Source organism: Gopherus evgoodei, chromosome 7 (genome assembly GCF_007399415.2).
Source record: "Gopherus evgoodei ecotype Sinaloan lineage chromosome 7, rGopEvg1_v1.p, whole genome shotgun sequence".
Lineage (NCBI taxonomy): Eukaryota > Metazoa > Chordata > Testudines > Testudinidae > Gopherus > Gopherus evgoodei.
The window spans coordinates 69,021,801-69,039,573 of record NC_044328.1 but is presented as its reverse complement, the minus strand read 5'-3'; positions in this window follow the sequence as shown (position 1 = coordinate 69,039,573).

Genomic DNA, 17,773 nt, shown 5'->3' with positions numbered 1-17,773 from the left:
GCAAATTCAAGAAGCTAAGATTTTCCCCACACTAACTTGGCTGTATTACATATCCTATATATCTACAGGACTGTATGTTTGTCACAGTTCAGGGCAACTGCATGTGTATTTCCCTTTAGAGGTTCAGTAAGGGCACCCACTCTTGGCTCCCAGCTCCCCAGCCATTGCCTTTCTTGGGTGGAGACCTGCGTCTTATTCCCTGCTGTCTGGGGTATGTCCAGGTTAAACAGTTCCCTGCCTTCACTGTGTTTGTGCTCTCTTCAGAGACTGATCAGAGTGACAGCTACAGATGTAAGTTACTACACAGTTCTGTCCAAGGAAGCCTATTTTATCCTTAAGGTAAAAAACATTACAGAGAAATAGGGGCGGCTCTAGGAATTTTGCCGCCCTAAGCACAGCAGGCAGGCTGCCTTCTGCGGCTTGTCTGCGGACAGTCCGCTGGCTGTGCGGCTTCGGCGGACCAGCGGACCGTCTGCAGGCAAGCTGCCGAGGGCAGCCTGCCTGCCGCCCTTGCAGCGCCCGCAGAGCGCCCCCCACGGCTTGCCGCCCCAAGCATGCGCTTGGCGTGCTGTTGCCTGGAGCCGCCCCGCAGAGAAAACATGTTATAAACAAATAAAAATCCCTACGTGCACGCTAATAAACTTACCAGAGTTCATCCTCACTCTGGATGGGCTCTCGCAAGAGCAGTCTTTAATCAACCCATGCTAGGTGCTTCCTTGTGGTTACAAGTTCATAGAATCATAAAATGTAGGACTGGATGGGACCTTGAGAGGTCATCTAGTCCAGTCCCATGCTCATAGGCAGGATTAAGCATTATCCAGACAATCCCTTTTCATCACAGCTTCTGCTCAGAACAAGCACACCCATGACAAATTTAGTCCATCCTCTTTATACAGATGAGGCCTCTTTTATCTGGAGTTTCCAGCAGCAGATTATTAGTATACAATGAGTCACACACTCAGGACAGAATCTTCAAAAGGTTGGCATGGGAGGAGAGAACTTGTGTTCCCATCACTCCAAGGTATTTCCTAGGAAATTCATTTCACACGCATTGCTCCTGGCTCTGACCTTCCTGAGGTTGCATTAATCCAGTCTTCCTCCTAAAGATGTTCCATACAATCTCAGGATAATGCAGAAAGATTTGCATTTCTAACACAACGTACCCCAAAGGTACAAACCTTATTGAGTTATGGTTAACTTTCATTGAATGACAACATCCTGAATGAACTTAAATCTGTCACAACGCTAACAGCAAACATCCTAAGACTTATGATACTCCATTAGTAGATCTCAAAGCACTTTACGAAGCATCATTATCCCCACATTTCAGATGGGTAAACTGAGGCATAGAGGTGCAGTGACTTACTCAGGGTCACTTGGCAGGCCAGTGGCAGAGCAGGAATAGATCCCAGTGTCTTGAATCCTAGTCTAGTGAATGAGCTTCTAGGCCATATTACCGTATACTGAGCTTTAGGTGTCCCAGATTTTGTGGAAAGTTCCACATTTGAATTGAATCCTGCACACAAGTGAGGGTATGTCTACATTGACAGAGTTACATTGCCGGCAGTTACATCACCGCTCAGAGAGCTCTGAAGGGAAGCTGCTGTTGTGTGTTCACAATCAGCTGCCTGCGCAATAGTGGGTTCACACTTGCGGCATTTGTATCGGTACTCAGAGCGGTGCACTCTGGGCAGCTATCCCACACAGCATCTCTTCCACTTCTGCCGCTAAGAGTTGTGGGAAGGTGGAGGGGGTTGCGGGGCATCCTGGGTCCTGTCCCAATGGCCCATGATGCATTGCTTCGCATCCCAGCAATCCCTGTTCTTCCATCTGCATTTGGCGCCATCTTTCAACGGTTTGTGTACTGTGTACCCTGCCTGTTCGGACTGCAGGAATGGATCCCAAACTGCTGACCAGTATGCTGCTTGCTCTCACTAACATGTCACGAGTGGCAGTGGAGTTATTCCTTAAACTACAAAGGCAAGAAGAGTTCGACATTGATCTCGCCACATGTAATAGCTACGAAATGAGATTGCTTGTGGCATTCACAGAGGTGATGACCACAGTGGAACACTGCTTTTGGGCTCAGGAAATAAGCACTGAGTGGTGGGATCACATTGTCATGCACGTCAGGGATGATGAGGAGTGGCTCCAGAACTTTCAGATGATGAAAGCCACATTCATGAGACTGTGTGATGAGGTCGCCCCCAGCCCTGCAGCACATGGACATGAGAACGAGAGCTGCCCTGTCATTGGAGAAGCGCGGGGGGATTGCACTGTGGAAGCTGGCTACTCCAGACTGCTACTGATCAGTCGCTAACCAGTTCGGAGTGGGAAAGTTGACCATTGGATTCATGTTGACGGAAGTGTGTAGGGCCATTAATCGCATCCTGCTCTGAAAGACCATGACTCTGGGCAACATATCTGACATTGTGGATGACTTTGCACAAACGGGCTTCCCTAACTGCGGAAGGGCGATAGATGGCGCACACATTCCAATTCTGGCACCAGACCACCTAGCCACCAAGTACATTAATCAGAATCATGCATCTGACGAAGTGGGTATTCACCCACAAAAGCTCATGCTCCAATACGTCTGTTAGTTTATAAGGTGCCACAGGACTCTTTGCTGCTTTTACAGATCCAGACTAACACGGCTACCCCTCTGATGCAATTAATCAGAAGGAGTATTTCTCTGTGGCTCTCCAGGTGCTTGTGGATCACCATGGGCATTTCATGAACATTAACGCAGGCAGGTCCAAAAAGGTATATGACATACGCATCTTTCGGAACACTGGCCTGTTCAGGAAGCTGCGAGCAGGGACTTTCTTCCCGGCCCAGAAGATCACCGGGGGGGAAGTCGAAATGCCCATTGTGCTCCTGGGAGACCCTGCCTATCCCTTAATGCCATGGCTTATGAAGCCATACATAGGGAACCTTGACAGCAGCAAGGAGTGGTTCAACAACAGCAAATGCAGAATGACTGTTGAATGTGCTTTTGGCCATTTAAAGGCCTGCTGGTGCTGCCTATATGGGAGGCTGGACCTGGCCGATGACAATATTCCTATGCTTACAGCTGCATGCTGTACACTCCATAGTATTTGTGAATGGAAAGGAAGAAGCTTCACTCAGGGCTGGACCGCTGAGGCTCAGTGCCTAGAGGCTGAATTTGAATAGCCAGAGACCAGGGCTATTAGAGTGGCACAGTGTGGGGCCATAAGGATCAGGGATCCTTGAGGCAGCAATTTGAAGCTGAAAGCCACTAATATTTGTTGCTATGCTCGGGAGTGCAGTGCTTGTAATGCTAGGAGGTGATTGTGACTGGTGCAGACGATGCACTGTAAGGTTTAAGAAATTGCCTGTTGCTTTGCAGGGCTCTGTTTGCTTTCTGTTAATGGAATAAAGATTGTTTTCAAACCAAAACTATTATTTTATTAAAAAGTAACAACTGGACGAGAGACACAAACAAAATAATCACATCAGCACTGTGGGGGATGGGGGAACAAAGGGTCCCAGGAGGAGGTGGGGTCCCGGGACAGTTGAAGGTTTGTATATGTCCAGGTATCATATGCAGCCTTGTCCTTTGCAGTACAGTGCAGCGGGTACTGCAATTCAGCAGGACTAAACTACAGAGGGACGGGTGTTGAGTGCAGTGGGTACTGGAAATGCACAGGCCTGGACTGTGACGAGGCAGGAGTGGAATACAGCGGATACAGACTGGAGCCAGGAAGTTGATAAGTGTGTTGGCAGTGTCGGGACGGGAGAGGGGCGCATGGGAAAGAGTTTTGTGACAGTGGCTGCAGCGGAGGGTGGGTGCGGAGCTGCTCGGTTTGCAGTGCTAGTAGCATCTGGAGCACGTCCACTTGGCTCTCCATAACGTTTAAGAGCTGCTCTGTGGCTTCATTCTGGCGTGCCGCATTCTCCTTTCGGTCCCTCTTCTCGCTGTCCCGCCACTCCTTCAATTCCTGGTTTTCCGCCACTCAGTGCATCATTTCCTCCCGCAGAAAGTCCTTTTAAATTTATTGTGGCTGCTTTCTAATATGCGCAAAGAAGGAGGCTGGGCTTCCAAGGTCATATCTGTGGAGCCAAAATGCAACATTTTACAGAAGCAGTTCACAACACAGAGACCACTGATTTAAAACAAAGCCACTGTTCACATACTAACTGTCTGACCCCGGGCAAGCACACATGACCCACAAGACCCCCAAAATGGTGAGTAACAGCAGGAGCAGGGGAAATCAGTCTTCCAGGACTGGACTGTACACTGGGCATGTGGTTCTTGGGGAGAGCCAGCACTGTAGGAGGGAGGGGGGGCTTAAGATCATTACTGTCCCCACATTTTCCACAGCCTGTGTTCATAATGGAAGATATCTTGCTGCTGAGGGTGAGCATGGAATCAAGGGAGGGTCTTCTCTAAGGCTGTGACTTCTGCCCTGGCCCTTATGCAGCTCACCTGTGTGCAGCAATGGTCCCCCACCACCCCAAGTGATGGCAGAGTGACGTGGGAAAGTTACCCTTAAAAGGGCAAGAAACAAAGCAGCTCTGCCAAAGAACCTGTGGCAGCAGATTGCCCAGTATCTCCATGAGTGTTTTGTGGAGATCTGAGGCAGATTCCCATAAAGTGAGAGAGTCAATCAACACCCCGTTCCACTGCTCAGACTAGGTATGTAGTGGTACATGCATCATACAGACACAAGCCTGCTTTCTGCAACCCTCCAGTCCTGCCCCCAACAACTCGCTTCAGCGATTCCCAAAAATCAAAGCCGCTTACCAGGGGCCTCCTCTCCTGTTTGCACTTTGCCAAACTCTGACTGCTGTGACTGGCTAGCTTCCTCCAGAGTAGAGAAGAGCTCCTGGCTGTATGTATCTCTGACCTCCAAGTCGCCTTCTACCTCTGGGTCCCCTTCCCCCTCCACATCCTCGTCCAAGATTTCCTCCTCCTGGCTTGATCCACTCTTGACAGGCAACCACAGTGGCCTTCACAGTGGAGGTGGGGTCACCACTGAGTATTGCATCCAGCTCTTTGTAGAATTGGCAGCTCGTGGGCGCAGCACCGGAGCAGTGGTTTGCTTGCTGTGCCTTGTGGTAGGCATTTCACAGCTCCTTCACTTTGACCCTGCTCTGCAGTGTGTCCCGGTCATGGCACCTTTTGTCATGCATTGTGAAATCTGTCCATAGGTATCATAATTCCTACGGCTGGAGAACTGTGGGGACTGCACAGCCTCCTCTCCCCAAATGCTGATGAGGTCCAGCAGCTCGGTATTGCTCCAAGCAGAGGATCGCCTGGTGTGTGGAGCAGGCATGCTCACCTGGAAAGATGCGCTGAGACCATTCATGTGTCACTGAGCAAACAGGAAGGGGACTTTCAAAATTCCCAAGGAATTTAAGGGGTGGGGCTCATGGTTGGTCACCTGAGGGCAGGGCAGTAGAGTTCAAACCGATGACCAGAGGCAAGAACAGGTATTGTGGGACACCTCCAGGAGGCCAACTGCAGTGCTGAAATTGACCAGGGTATCTACATTGGCACCACGGGGCTGTAGCCCTGGTGCAGAAAGCTGTACGCCTGTCATCAGGGTGTTTTTTTTACAGCACTGCAACTGTGCAGTTTTTGCGCACTAAGTGGCCTGGCAGTGTGTACACCTCAGGAATTACAAAGCAGAAAGCTGCTTTACTGAACAGAAATTTGCCAATGTAGACAAGGTTTGATTCACTAGGCAAATGTTCTGGTGTCCAGGAGAATGTTTGTTGAACTGGGATCGGTAGCCCTCATCACTTACCAAGGCCTCAAATCTAGAAGGAAGTCAAGTATGAGCCTATTCAACAAATATGTTGACACTGAAGTTTTGCAAAATCACTTCAGGTACGGTTGGGAGCAGACAGACAAAGCTCCTGGTATGTCAGGGAATCTCCTGTTAGTAACCAAAGTACTTCCAGCTCCTGGTGCAATAAGCAAGTCTCCTGCATAAAAATACCACTCTGTGAGAGACTAGGTCAGTCTGCTTGGTGCATGGGGTTGCAGCACTCCTCAGGTTTGGGCTGGCTGCTCCTGTCATGATGGCCAGATTTGTGAGAGTGGCATTGTGACATGGCAGCACACAGGGTGACAGCACCTACAGCAGGGCCTGGTTGTGGAGGGGGAAGGAGGCAGAGCCTAAGCCAGCAGCATCAGGAGGTAAGGCAGGTGGTTGGGCAGCCTGCTTCCCTGCCACGCTAGGTGGGGAAAGGCTGTACTAGCTGAGCTGAAGGCTAGGGTGACCGAGATCCCAGTGGGTGGGATAAAGCTCTGCTCACTTCACTGGTTCTGGCAGCTGTTCCCTGTCTCTCCCCACCCTGGGTGCCTGTTGCTGGTACCCTAGCGGCTCCACAGCCAGGAGGACTACCTGAAAAATTGACAGATGTATTTAACTTATAGACAGCCCCTATAATTCTGAGGGAAGACGTTTAAGAGAAGTGCAGGGAGGGGGATGTTGAATGTTTCTCTTCCTTTCCTCCACAAGGGGGATGGGAGGCCTTGTCCCAGAGCATAGTGAGTCGATCAACACCCTGTTCTGCTGCTCAGACTAGGTATGTGGTGGTACGCGCATCATACAGACACTAGCCTGCTTTCTGCAACTCTCCTGCCCCCAACAACTCACATCAGCAATTCCCCAAATCAAAGTGGAGACACTGCTGATCTAACGTGGGATTGTCTCTCAGACTGAAGAGATGGCGAGGGAATTAATGGAGGGTGGGGGTGTCCTGTGTGTGTAAGTTGCTCCACTTGTGATCGTGAGCCACGTAGCTTTTTTATTAGGCCTTTTCTTCTAGTTCAGCCCTCCCCACATAGGTTACAGTTGCACTTCCATCAGCTATGTAGCCAGTAGCCTCAATGCCTCCCTGCTCTGGGGGGGTGGGAGGGGTGTCTAAAAATGTTAGTTGAAGACAGGTGGCTATTGGGGTCACACAGTTTAATAAGAAATAAGACACAAGCTCTCTCAGGTCAACACTTCCTTATTTGTGATGTGGCAAAAAGGGTGTCACCCTTTGGGGGATAATTGGAGGCAGTGGCAGTTAGGAGTGGGCCCCAAAATTGAGGAATTACTGAAGTCAACAGCAAACTCAGTATTTCTAAGATTTGACCTTTTCTCTTCCAGACTGCCAAGGCTCTTTCACTACTGAAATCCTCCTGCTCTTGCCTTGATGCCAGTCATACTACCATTTAGTTAATATAAAACACTGCTGCTAGGCTTACGTAGAAATCCCATCCTCTGGCAGGGACAGAGCCAGCAGTTCTTGAAGAGGGCTGTTAATACCACAGCTCTCCCTGACATGTAATCTGATGTTGGTCAGTATGGTTGGAAGTAGAATCTAGCTCTTTAGCACAGGAGACCTAAATCTGATCCACACAGCCTTTTAAATTTAAATATGTCAAATGGGATAGCCAATCCGTGCATTTCTAGCCTTCAGGGAGAGCAACCAGCATTCCTGAGCTTCAGTATTCTACTGCTATCTAACAAACAGATTGCAACCCATTGGACGTCTGTGTCAAATCCCCCTCTAGTGGCTTATCCACATAGAAAATAATTACTCCTGGAACTAAGGGGTTCTCTACACTTACAGATCTGCAGGGGTTGTGCTGCTGTAGCGGTTAGTGCAGACACTACCTACACTGATGTAGTACCTTTGCCGACGGAAGAAAGTATCCCATCTCCCTGAGAGGTGGTAGCTATGTCAATGGGAGAAGCCCTTCCATCAACATAGCGCCATCTACACCGAGCATTTGGTCGGGTACCCTGCCTTCAGATGAGACTGCCCGTGAAAGCCCAGAGGACTACAAGGAAAGATGCTGATGATTCAGTAGGGGTTACTCTTCCCTCTGAGTCAGTAGTGATGATGCAACCTAGCAAGTACTGTCAAGTTCCATCCTTCAGTTAATACACAAAATCAAGGCCTTGCTTTCTTGATCATTATTTGTATTGCAGTAGGTAATGATCTCCCAGCATTTTTTATTTTTTAAACACAAGAATAGGATTACTAACCTCTGGCATCCTGGTCAAATTCCAGCTCCAAGAAACTCTGCCCACCTAAATTCTTTCTGCACTTCAAATTTGAAATAGGATAATTTTTCACCTAAGCTCTAGTGTTGCAGTGAGCTATTTTGTTCCCCTCCAGAGGTGGCTGCATTCAAATAATCCTTGCATATACAGTGGTCTATTACTCAAAGTGTGCTACATGGAAACTAGAGAAACAAAGGCATCACAGGCATGGAAATGTCAGGCATCTCAAGGCAGGTCTACACTACCACTTAAGTAGAGCTAACTTAGGTCACTTAGGAATGTGAAAAACACCCCCTTGAGTGAGGCAAGATACAGTGACCTAAGTCCTGGCCACACCAGCCAACGTGCTCTCCCACTGACATAGCTTCCGCCTCTCGCAGAGGGGGAATAATGATGCTGATGGAAGAGTGCTCTCCTGTTGGCATAGAGCGTCTTCACCAGATACGCTACAGTGACTCAGCTGCATCAGTGCAGCTCTGCTGATTTAGTGCTTTTGTAGACCTGTTCTCAGTCCAGTCCAGCAGCAAGAGAAGGAACCTGCTGAACTGGGTGAGGAGAGGAGGCAGGAGAACCGCCTACCCATCAGCCAACTCCTCCCCTCCTCAAACCTGAGAGATTTTCTGAACATGGGGATGGAGGCACGAAAATGTTATTTAATCTTCCACTACTTGGCTTCATAGTTTTACTTAAAAAAAATTACTTCAGTGTCCCTCTAATTTTCATCCCATTGCTTCTTCTGATAAGTACAATTCAGGAAAGCAATTAAGCATGTAACTTATAAGCAGGAAAAGTACTTAAGCATGTACCTTCAAGAACATGCTTAAGTCCTATGATTTCAAAGCTCAACACATGCTTAAGCATTGTCTTGAAGAGGGATGCCTTTCTGAATTGCAGCCTTAATCCTTAGACCATCCTAAAATCCCTCAGCCTCCTTGGTGTGTACAACCTCTAACTATTAAAATTAATATCGAGATTTTACATTAAGATTCTACAGAATATGATAATGGAAAGCAGCTCACAAATCCAGGAAACAGACTCCTGTCTCAGAAGATTAGTCACAAGCAAACCAGTTTGTTACATTTCTTTCCATTTCTTTGGAAATGGACCATTCTGTACAGAAGAAAGGAGGAAGTTGGCTCAACTTTGCCATGTGCTTTTCTATCCTACCAGGTGCCGAGTGCCTCCTGAGAGCTGCTTGGGGGCTCAGCGGCTTGCAAGGTCAGGACTCATATTTGGTTTAACACTCAGCAATGAAAAAGTTAAGTAAAATGCTGCTTGTGGTTTGATACCCACAGGGCACCACATGTGAGTCTGACTTAGATTAATCGCACAATGTAGAACCCAGAAGTTCTAATCTATATAACATGAATTCCCGCTTGCTAAGAAAGGAACAATGTAGATCAAGGAATCAATGGGTATGTCTACCTTGCAATTAAAAACCCGCAACTGGCCCATGCCAGTTGACTCAAGCTAGAGGGCTGTTTCTTCACACTGTAGACATTTGGGCTCAGGTTGAGGCCTGACCTCTGGGAGTTCGGACTCTCCCATTTCACAGAATCCTGGAGCCTAGGCTTCAGCCTGAGCTAGAACACATATGCTGCAATTAAACCACCTCTTAGCTCAAGGCCTGAGTCAGCGGGCATGGGCCAGCTGTGGGTTTTTAAATGCAGAGTAGACATACCCAAAACATCTAATTTCCAAAAAGATTAGTCTGGCTCTGATAGCCTGATATCTGCCACCTGCCTGCTTTAACAGAGGGTATGATTGTCCAAAATAAATCAAAAGGCTTTGAAATAGATTCCAGTTTTAAATGGTCCTGTCTTGGAAGACAATGAAACAGTAATTTCTCTTGAAAGCCTTTGTATTTACTGTAACCTGTTTTGGAGGCCTCATTTTTGCTTCAAACTGCATCTGGATGGACAGAAATTGAACCTTAATATGAGACAGGAAGATTCAGTCTGAGCTGCTCTGCTTTGGCCCAGCCGTCCCCTTCTAGGAGATCTTTGTGAGTGGGGCTGAAGGTAATTAACTCCCTATAAATAGCTCACTGCTGAGTTCTTCTGTAAAAAAATTCTGAAAGCTCTACTGAACAATAGACTTGGGATGTCATAGTTCACTACTGACTGACACCTTAAACCGATTTCTTTTGTGACCTCTGTCTGCCTAGAACCTAGGGTCAAAGAGGTGACAGGTCAGTGGTTTAACAACTTCTTTCCCCCAGTCACTGATATTAAACTAGTGTGCCATTGCTGCAAATAGGCTATTCCTAGGAAGCGCAAAAGAGACATAAAATAGTTTAAAAAGAGAGGTGGAGATTCCCTGGGGGGAGGGGGAATCCCTGTGTGTCACCAGGGGTGTATCAGGGTGAGCTGAGTGGGACAGCTGTGGCCAGAGTGAGCTGTAGTCTGGTATGCCCCTTTGAGGGTTTCCACAGCTGGAAAATCATTGGGTGCCAGGGCTGCTCTAAACTGCACCAATTCCTTTGTGACTACTCCACGTCTGCTGTCGCCTGAGAAGTGCAGGCACCCCAGGATACTGGACTTAGCGTGCCCATGTGTTACGTATAACTTGAAATGGGCCCCAGGTGTGTGTGTCTAAGAGTCTAGAGGGAATCTAAGTGTGCTGCAACATACATGCTGAGGAGCCAAGCTGTTCTGAAACTGCGACACTGGGGCCTGATAAGAACCTGGAGAGACACTGGTTAAAGTATAAGTTATTCAGACTTACCCAGAAAGCTGGCAGGTATTACTAGAAATTAAGAAGAAAGATCTAATGTCTAAGTTACTGCCCAGAGTCACTGAGACTCCTACCTGACTTTAGTCCCTAATGTGCTATAGGCAGTGCCCATTGCGTTTGGCAAGACTGGAAATGTCCTGAGGTACCCTGGCTAACATGGGACTTTCCCTACTGTCCCTTATGCATCAGACTGTTCCTACTCAGTCATATGAATGACTTCTTCTAATGAAAGAACTTTCCTGGTGTCTGTCTGCAGTTTAATTCCATTGCCTCCCTGGGATGCCTCATCATGCCTGACTCTCATCTAAGGCTTTTGAAACATGTGTTGTTAAACGAAAATTGCATTGGGGAAGCCGCTGATGTGGTTCCTTCAGCATTTTAAGCTGTATTCCTGTAGATCTGTGGTTATTACAGCACATCTCTGTTTAGAGCAAGGAAGATTTCTCCAGGTGCTGTTTAAGACTTCCTGGTTCGTGCTGGCAAATTGTTAATCAGTCCATGACAGCATAAATAAAATTAAAGGGTTTAATTAAAACTAATGAATGAGTGAATGGAGAATACGCAGCATGTTCCACTTGCAGAGCCCTGGTGCTCTGAATAATTAAAATGTCACAAAGTAGGAGATGTCTTAGCAGAAGTGCCAGAGCTGCAAAAACAGAGGCCCCTGAACTTATGCAGTTTGGGAGTGGATTTTTTATATTATATATATATATATATCAGGGTTTTTGTGAACCAGAGTAAGATATGATAGAGGTCTATAAAATCATGACTGGTGTAGAGAAAGTAAATCAGGAAGTATTATTTACTCCTCATAACACAAGAACTAGGGGTCACCACACGAAATTAATAGGCAGCAGGTTTAAAACAAACAAAAGGAAGTATTTTTCACACAACTCACAGCCAACTTGTGGAACTCTTTGCCAGAGGATGTTGTGAAAGCCACGCCTATAACAGAGTTCAAAGAAAAACTAGATAAATTCATGGAGGCGCCATCAATGGCTATTAGCTAGGTGTGTCCCTAGCCTCTGTTTGCCAGAAGCTGGGAATGGGTGACAGGGGGTGGATCACTTGATGATTACCTGTTCTGTTAATTCCCTCTGGGGCACCTGGCATTGACCACTGTTGGACGACTAGATATGGGCTAGGTGGACCTTTGGTCTGACCCATTACGCCTGCTCTTATGTTCGGAGTAGAGACACAAACGTATTTTTAGGTTTTCATTAGACAGGAGTTAAAAATCAGACTCAGTGCCACACCCTTTTCCATTTTGGTCTTGGCTGGATCCAAATCAAGAAGGAATCTGTTTTCTGATTGTGGTGCAGATGTGGCTGCAGTCTTGAAAGCATGGCTTGTTATATTTCAGTGCTGTTGAATTGGAACTAAACTCCAGCCCTGGTTTGGACTTGAAACCACAGCCTGACCCTGATCTGAACCTGATGTTTTGGCTCAGGTTGCAGGGGGCTACATAGTTGAATGATGAGTCAGGAAGTTGATCATGGCAGCATTATTTTGCTTAGACGACCTGAGATGCATGAAGCAGGGTTCAGGAAGGTCAGGTCAGGTCACCAGAAAGCAACCAAACAGAATCTAAGATCATAGGACGGGCCAATATAGCAGCTTTATAAATAAGGGGTGAATGTCCTCCACCTTAGTTCTCTATGGCCACTTTCCTAGCTCTTCTCTCTCTAATGTAACTTGGATTCCTTGCTCCCCTTGCCCCTCTGTGGTCCTTTCTGTGGCTCTCCTCCTGCTCCTGCTCAGCTCTGGACTTCTTCCTGCTCCCTCTGCTGCTGTAAACCCAGTGAACAGGGCTGGATTAACTCTCCTGTGGGGCTGTGGCTATTAGGTTTTAGCAGCTTGGAGATCGTGATCAGCTGGCAGCGCCTCCGGGATTGACCAGTTGATTGTAATCGACGGGGTTGGTGACCACCAAATTGTATGTAATTATGGATTTATTTTTGAGGGATGTCCCTTAGCGTGAGGCCCTGGGCTGCAGCCCCTGAAGCCCTTGCATTAATCTGGCTTTGACAGTGAAGCATGACACAGTAAGTGTCCTGGCTACTGACTTCATTGATGACTTAATCATGCCCTGAAGTGGCCCCTTCATGGCACAATGAGCCAAGCTGATCCCTGGGTTGAGGCCACCCACGTCACAGTTGCACCAGGGCTGAACCTGACCCTGCATGTTGGATGGTCTATGTTTAATGCCTCCAGTAAGCTTCCACTAGAGGCTGTGGTCTAAATTCAGGCTGTTTTTGGTGCAGATTGAACCAGGCTGAGGGAGCGGAGCGGAGGGGAGGATTCTCTGAAAGCTAAATGCCTGTTTTGCTTTGTCAATTGCTATCTCTGTGTAACTTCTCAATGGGTCTGAGTGAACTGGCTTACGCTGAAAAGTTTTGTCAATTTCGGATTGGTTGGCTAGCTCCCTAAGATATCCAACAAAACATACCCACAGAGTAAACTGTTTGGCCCTCAATTTATTGGAAAGGTGACTAAGTTTGGCAGAATTCTATTTTGGCCTCTTATAATTTTGATGGATACTGATTTTTAAAAAAAAAAGATTTGTAAAAACAAGCCTAATTAAAAAGTGTAAATCACTGGATTTTGATTCTAAGTTCTCAGGCAGCATTTTTCTTTCTTCGCCTATCTGTAAACTTCAATTATCAGTGGAAATCTTTTTTTGTTGTTGTCGTCATCTTGTGCGTATGGTGAAATTGACACTTCCCAATAATTGAATCCTTCTGAGCCTAAAAAATAATGGTCCTTTAAATGGTCTTAAAAAAAATCTATATGAAAGAATGAGTGGACTTTGCTAGGAACATAACTTGCCTCAAGAGATTCTAGCATCTGGTGGGATAAAACTGCAATTTTTTGGTGAATATTCCCACCATTTCCTTTTGCAGATAGTCACACTTCTGTGGCAAGAAAAAGAATACACTTAACAATAGGCCCCATTCTATTAGGGAAAAAAAGTTACATTCCCCCCGCCCCCCAAATCACTAAGATGGGACCAGTTTAGAATCTGCAAAGAAAGGTGAAAATTCTTAACTATTGAGCATTTTAAATGTTGAGAATATCTTGCACACCTCCAGTCCAGGTTTTTCAAACCTAAAACTACTTTATTCTAGTAAAATAAGTGGCTACAACAATACAGAAGCCATGCAGTGCTGAGCAAAATAGTAAGATTTAAAAGTCAGCCATGGGCCTAAAAAACATTCATCAAATGCATAATGCTTTGGCATTTTGAATAGAGGAAATTTCCACATCTTGTTTCCATTTTCATACAACGTTTTTGGGGGTTGTTGCAACCCCTCCAAATTTTGAAGAACAAAACAATTTAATTTTTTGACATTTCTCTACCAGCCCTAGTTCTGAACCTGTTTGAAGGCCTGTAAATTTACAAATAGGAAGTTTTGGGCTATTCCAAGAGCTACAATTGATAAGAACCTACAGGCAGTTTAACAAAGCGGCCTAGGATTTCTGTCTTACCCTATAACAGAGAGGCTTTAGTTATCTAGGAAAAATAGCTATCAATTAGAACTAATTATTTGGGTTATTTCTCATGTAAATTATGCCAATTTATGTGACTTCTTGGACTTTAAATAATACATTCATAATTAACTAATTAAAAATCAAGTACAAATGGGAAAGCCTATTCTGATTCACTGCTTCATGAATTGGTTTTAATTAAAGGGTTCAGTACTCAGTTTCAATAAACCGTGGGCCTCACTCTGCTCCCAGTTACATCAGTGAAAATCTAGAGTAACTCCAGTGTAGTCACTGAAATTAGTCTGAATTTACACATCTAGACGGGAGCAAAATTGGCCCCTTAAGATTAAACCTTCTCTTCAGAGTGAATCCCATGTGATAATGGATCCCTTGATTTCAAGTTCAGCCTGGACAAAGCATCACTTGGCTTTAATGGTACTCCTGTGAATCAGTTATGTTGGGGTTGGCCTGCTCTCATTGAAGTCCATGAGAAACCTTCCATGGACTTCACTGGAGCAAGACTAGGCCCTAAATTTGTTTAGAAACTGGCCTATATACGAAGATTTTCAGTGTGTCTCAAGCAGTGATAGAGAATTATGGTTGCAAACATTGTTAAACATCTGAGTACATATCTAAGCAGAGGGAACACTTCAGAGGCCGGTAAAAGTTTCTCAAATTCTAGGAGCCACCTAATTATGGATAGAGAAGGTGGGTTTTCCATTCTGGGTGACTGGTCTGGACTACAGGGAGAAGGCCTTGAAGTGGCTTGAAGCATGCCCATGCGATAGGGTAAACCGATCTCATATTGGCAACTAGAGGGTTAATGAGAGCCTGTGGCCCCAACTGGCCCTGCCCTGCCACAGGTCACAGACATGGAGACAGAAGTTAAAAGGAGACCTAGCCCAGTGCAAGGAATCCCAGGAAGGAAAACGGAGCACTGCTTCTCCTAATGTGAGGGAAGCCTGGCTGCAGCCCAGAGTCAGAGCCAGCTTGTCGGTCAGACAAGTCTGCTGCTAGAAGGGACACCAGACCCTGGGGGACTGGCTGAAATATGGACTATGTAGAGACAAGTCCTGAACAGAAGGGCAAGGTCCCACTGCAGGTTAAGCAGACAACCATGTGAGTTGTGGTGTTCTGTTCCTGGTTTCTTTTGGACCATCGCACCCTGGAAGGGGTAGGACTGAAGCATCTCTTGGCTGATGGCTAAAGCACTGTACCTTAGACCTTGCAAGAGATGACAACTTGCCAGCAGAAACCATCTGCTGAGTAACTGATGTGTGGACAGGCCAGAGGGGGCACTATGGAGGCATTCACAGTCCATCTTTGCTACATGGTAGAGACAGTTCTGGGGGAGCGCAGTATGTTGGAACAACACAGACTTTTCTCCAGAAGAGAGTTTAAGAAATGGGTGATGCTACTGCCTACAGTACAAGATCATCAGGACATCAGTCTACTCCTTCTCCTGCATGTATTCTTAACTACATGCATGGGCTTTCCAAATAACCAACAACTGCAAATCAGGGACAGAGCAGGCTCTCAGGGAGTAGTCCAAGGTTTATAGCCTAGAGTAACGGGATTAAATTATGGCCATTAGTTTTGTTTCAATGGGAGCAGAGTTGTGGCCCAACAGGAATAGGGATTGTCCTAAGCTCCCTTCTTAGCTCAAAAATGAAGCTAAGGCTAGTGTAGGCAACTAAATATAAGCTTCTATATAAACATACAGGCAGGGTGGGTCTTGTGGGTCAAGCATTAGGCCAGTGGTTCTTAAACTTTTGTACTGGCGCCCCCTTTCACATAGCAAGCCTCTGTGTGCGACCCTCCTTATACATTAAACACTTTTACATATTTAATGCCATTATAAATGCTGGAGGCAAAGCAAGGTTTGAGGTGGAGGCTGACAGCTCGCAACCCCCCCTGTAATAACCTTGTGACCCCCTGAGAGGTCCCAACTCCCAGTTTGAGAACCCCTGCACTAGACAGACTCAGGAAATCTATGTTCTGTTCTGGTCTGTGCTTCATAGAATGACCTTGGATAAGTCCCTTGATGCCTCAGTTTCCCAGAAGTACTGATGTAATGCTCTTTCCCATTCCACAGGGATGTTGGGGGCACATCATTAATTTTTGTGTGCTCTTCAGATTCTACAGTAGTGAGTGCCATGGAAAAGCCTATGAAGACATTTAACAAGATACCCTTACAATTCCTCACACAGATAAGTTATTCTGCTCCATTTAGCCATGCTCTTTAAAAGGAAGCAAGTGTCTATCTGGAACTACACAGACATAGGTTACACAATTCAGAGATACTCCGGTTACCACTGTGTGGTGCTTTGCCCCTGCTAATGGTGGCTGGGCCATAGAGGAATCTGATTCAGAGCTGGGGGTCCTACCTCAAGTAGCAGATGGTCTAAGATGCAGAGGTCCAGGGTTCTGTCCCTGCTCTCACTGACCAGCCCAGAGGTACAGTGTTAAACTGGTAACAGGCCAGAGTCCCTGTATATTCTATTAGGCCACGATGTACAGATGAGGCTGTTGTGCTTTCCTCAGAGGCAGATTGTGGGGGTTCCATGTTGTAGCCCATTGGTAGGAAAATCAATGCTATGTTTAAAATATCTCTCTACCAGGTGTCTGGCACACGTCTCTCCGATCCCCAATGACTGTTTATAGCAGGACAAAGCACAGAACCTCCCTGCTGCCAGGATTTTTGAACGCACATACACTTAGTCTATAAGAGATCCATGCACAAGTTCTTCAGGATTTTTTTTTCTTTGTTTGGCCAGAGTAATCCTGTGCATACACTTGAATCACACACTAGATTTTCAGGTGACCCAAGGGTCCCCTGAATTCACTGGCAAAGATAAGTCAGTACACCATCCCCTTTCCTATCTAGCAACATACTCACAGAGAAATGTTGTGGTGACCCCAGGTTCTTTACCAGGAGTATTAGGACAACATTAAGTAAAACAAAACATTTAGACTGAAGATCAAAAAACTTCTTAACAAGAATTATATATTGTTATTGGCCAAGGGAAATACAGACTCTCCGTTGCTTGGGTTGTGTACAATTATACTAGTCCCAAGCATTGGAGAATACACTCTAGGGCAGTGGTTCTCAATCTATTTACCTTTGTAGGCCACATATGTGGCCCACAATGTGTTATGTGGGCTGCATCCAATACTACCTCTATGACCCTGAATGTGTTACATGGGCCACAGCTCTGTGCTGATTGGGCCACAAGTAGCCCGTGGGCCGCAGTTGAGAACCACTGCTCTAGGGAGTAATCTTAGCCATCATCCAGGATGATCAGATCAGTATAAGATGAACAAATAGGGCTTTGCCTTCTCTAATTTTGATTAACTTGGTATAACTTGCTGCTTCTCCCTTTATTTTCTCATGTCCAGATAATGCATGGGCTCTGAGCATTCTTCACCTTGTCTCAGTGGTCCTCTATATATGGTTAAGGTTTTTATGTGACTATAAGGCCCAAACTCATGATGGACGTTCTCTTAAGATG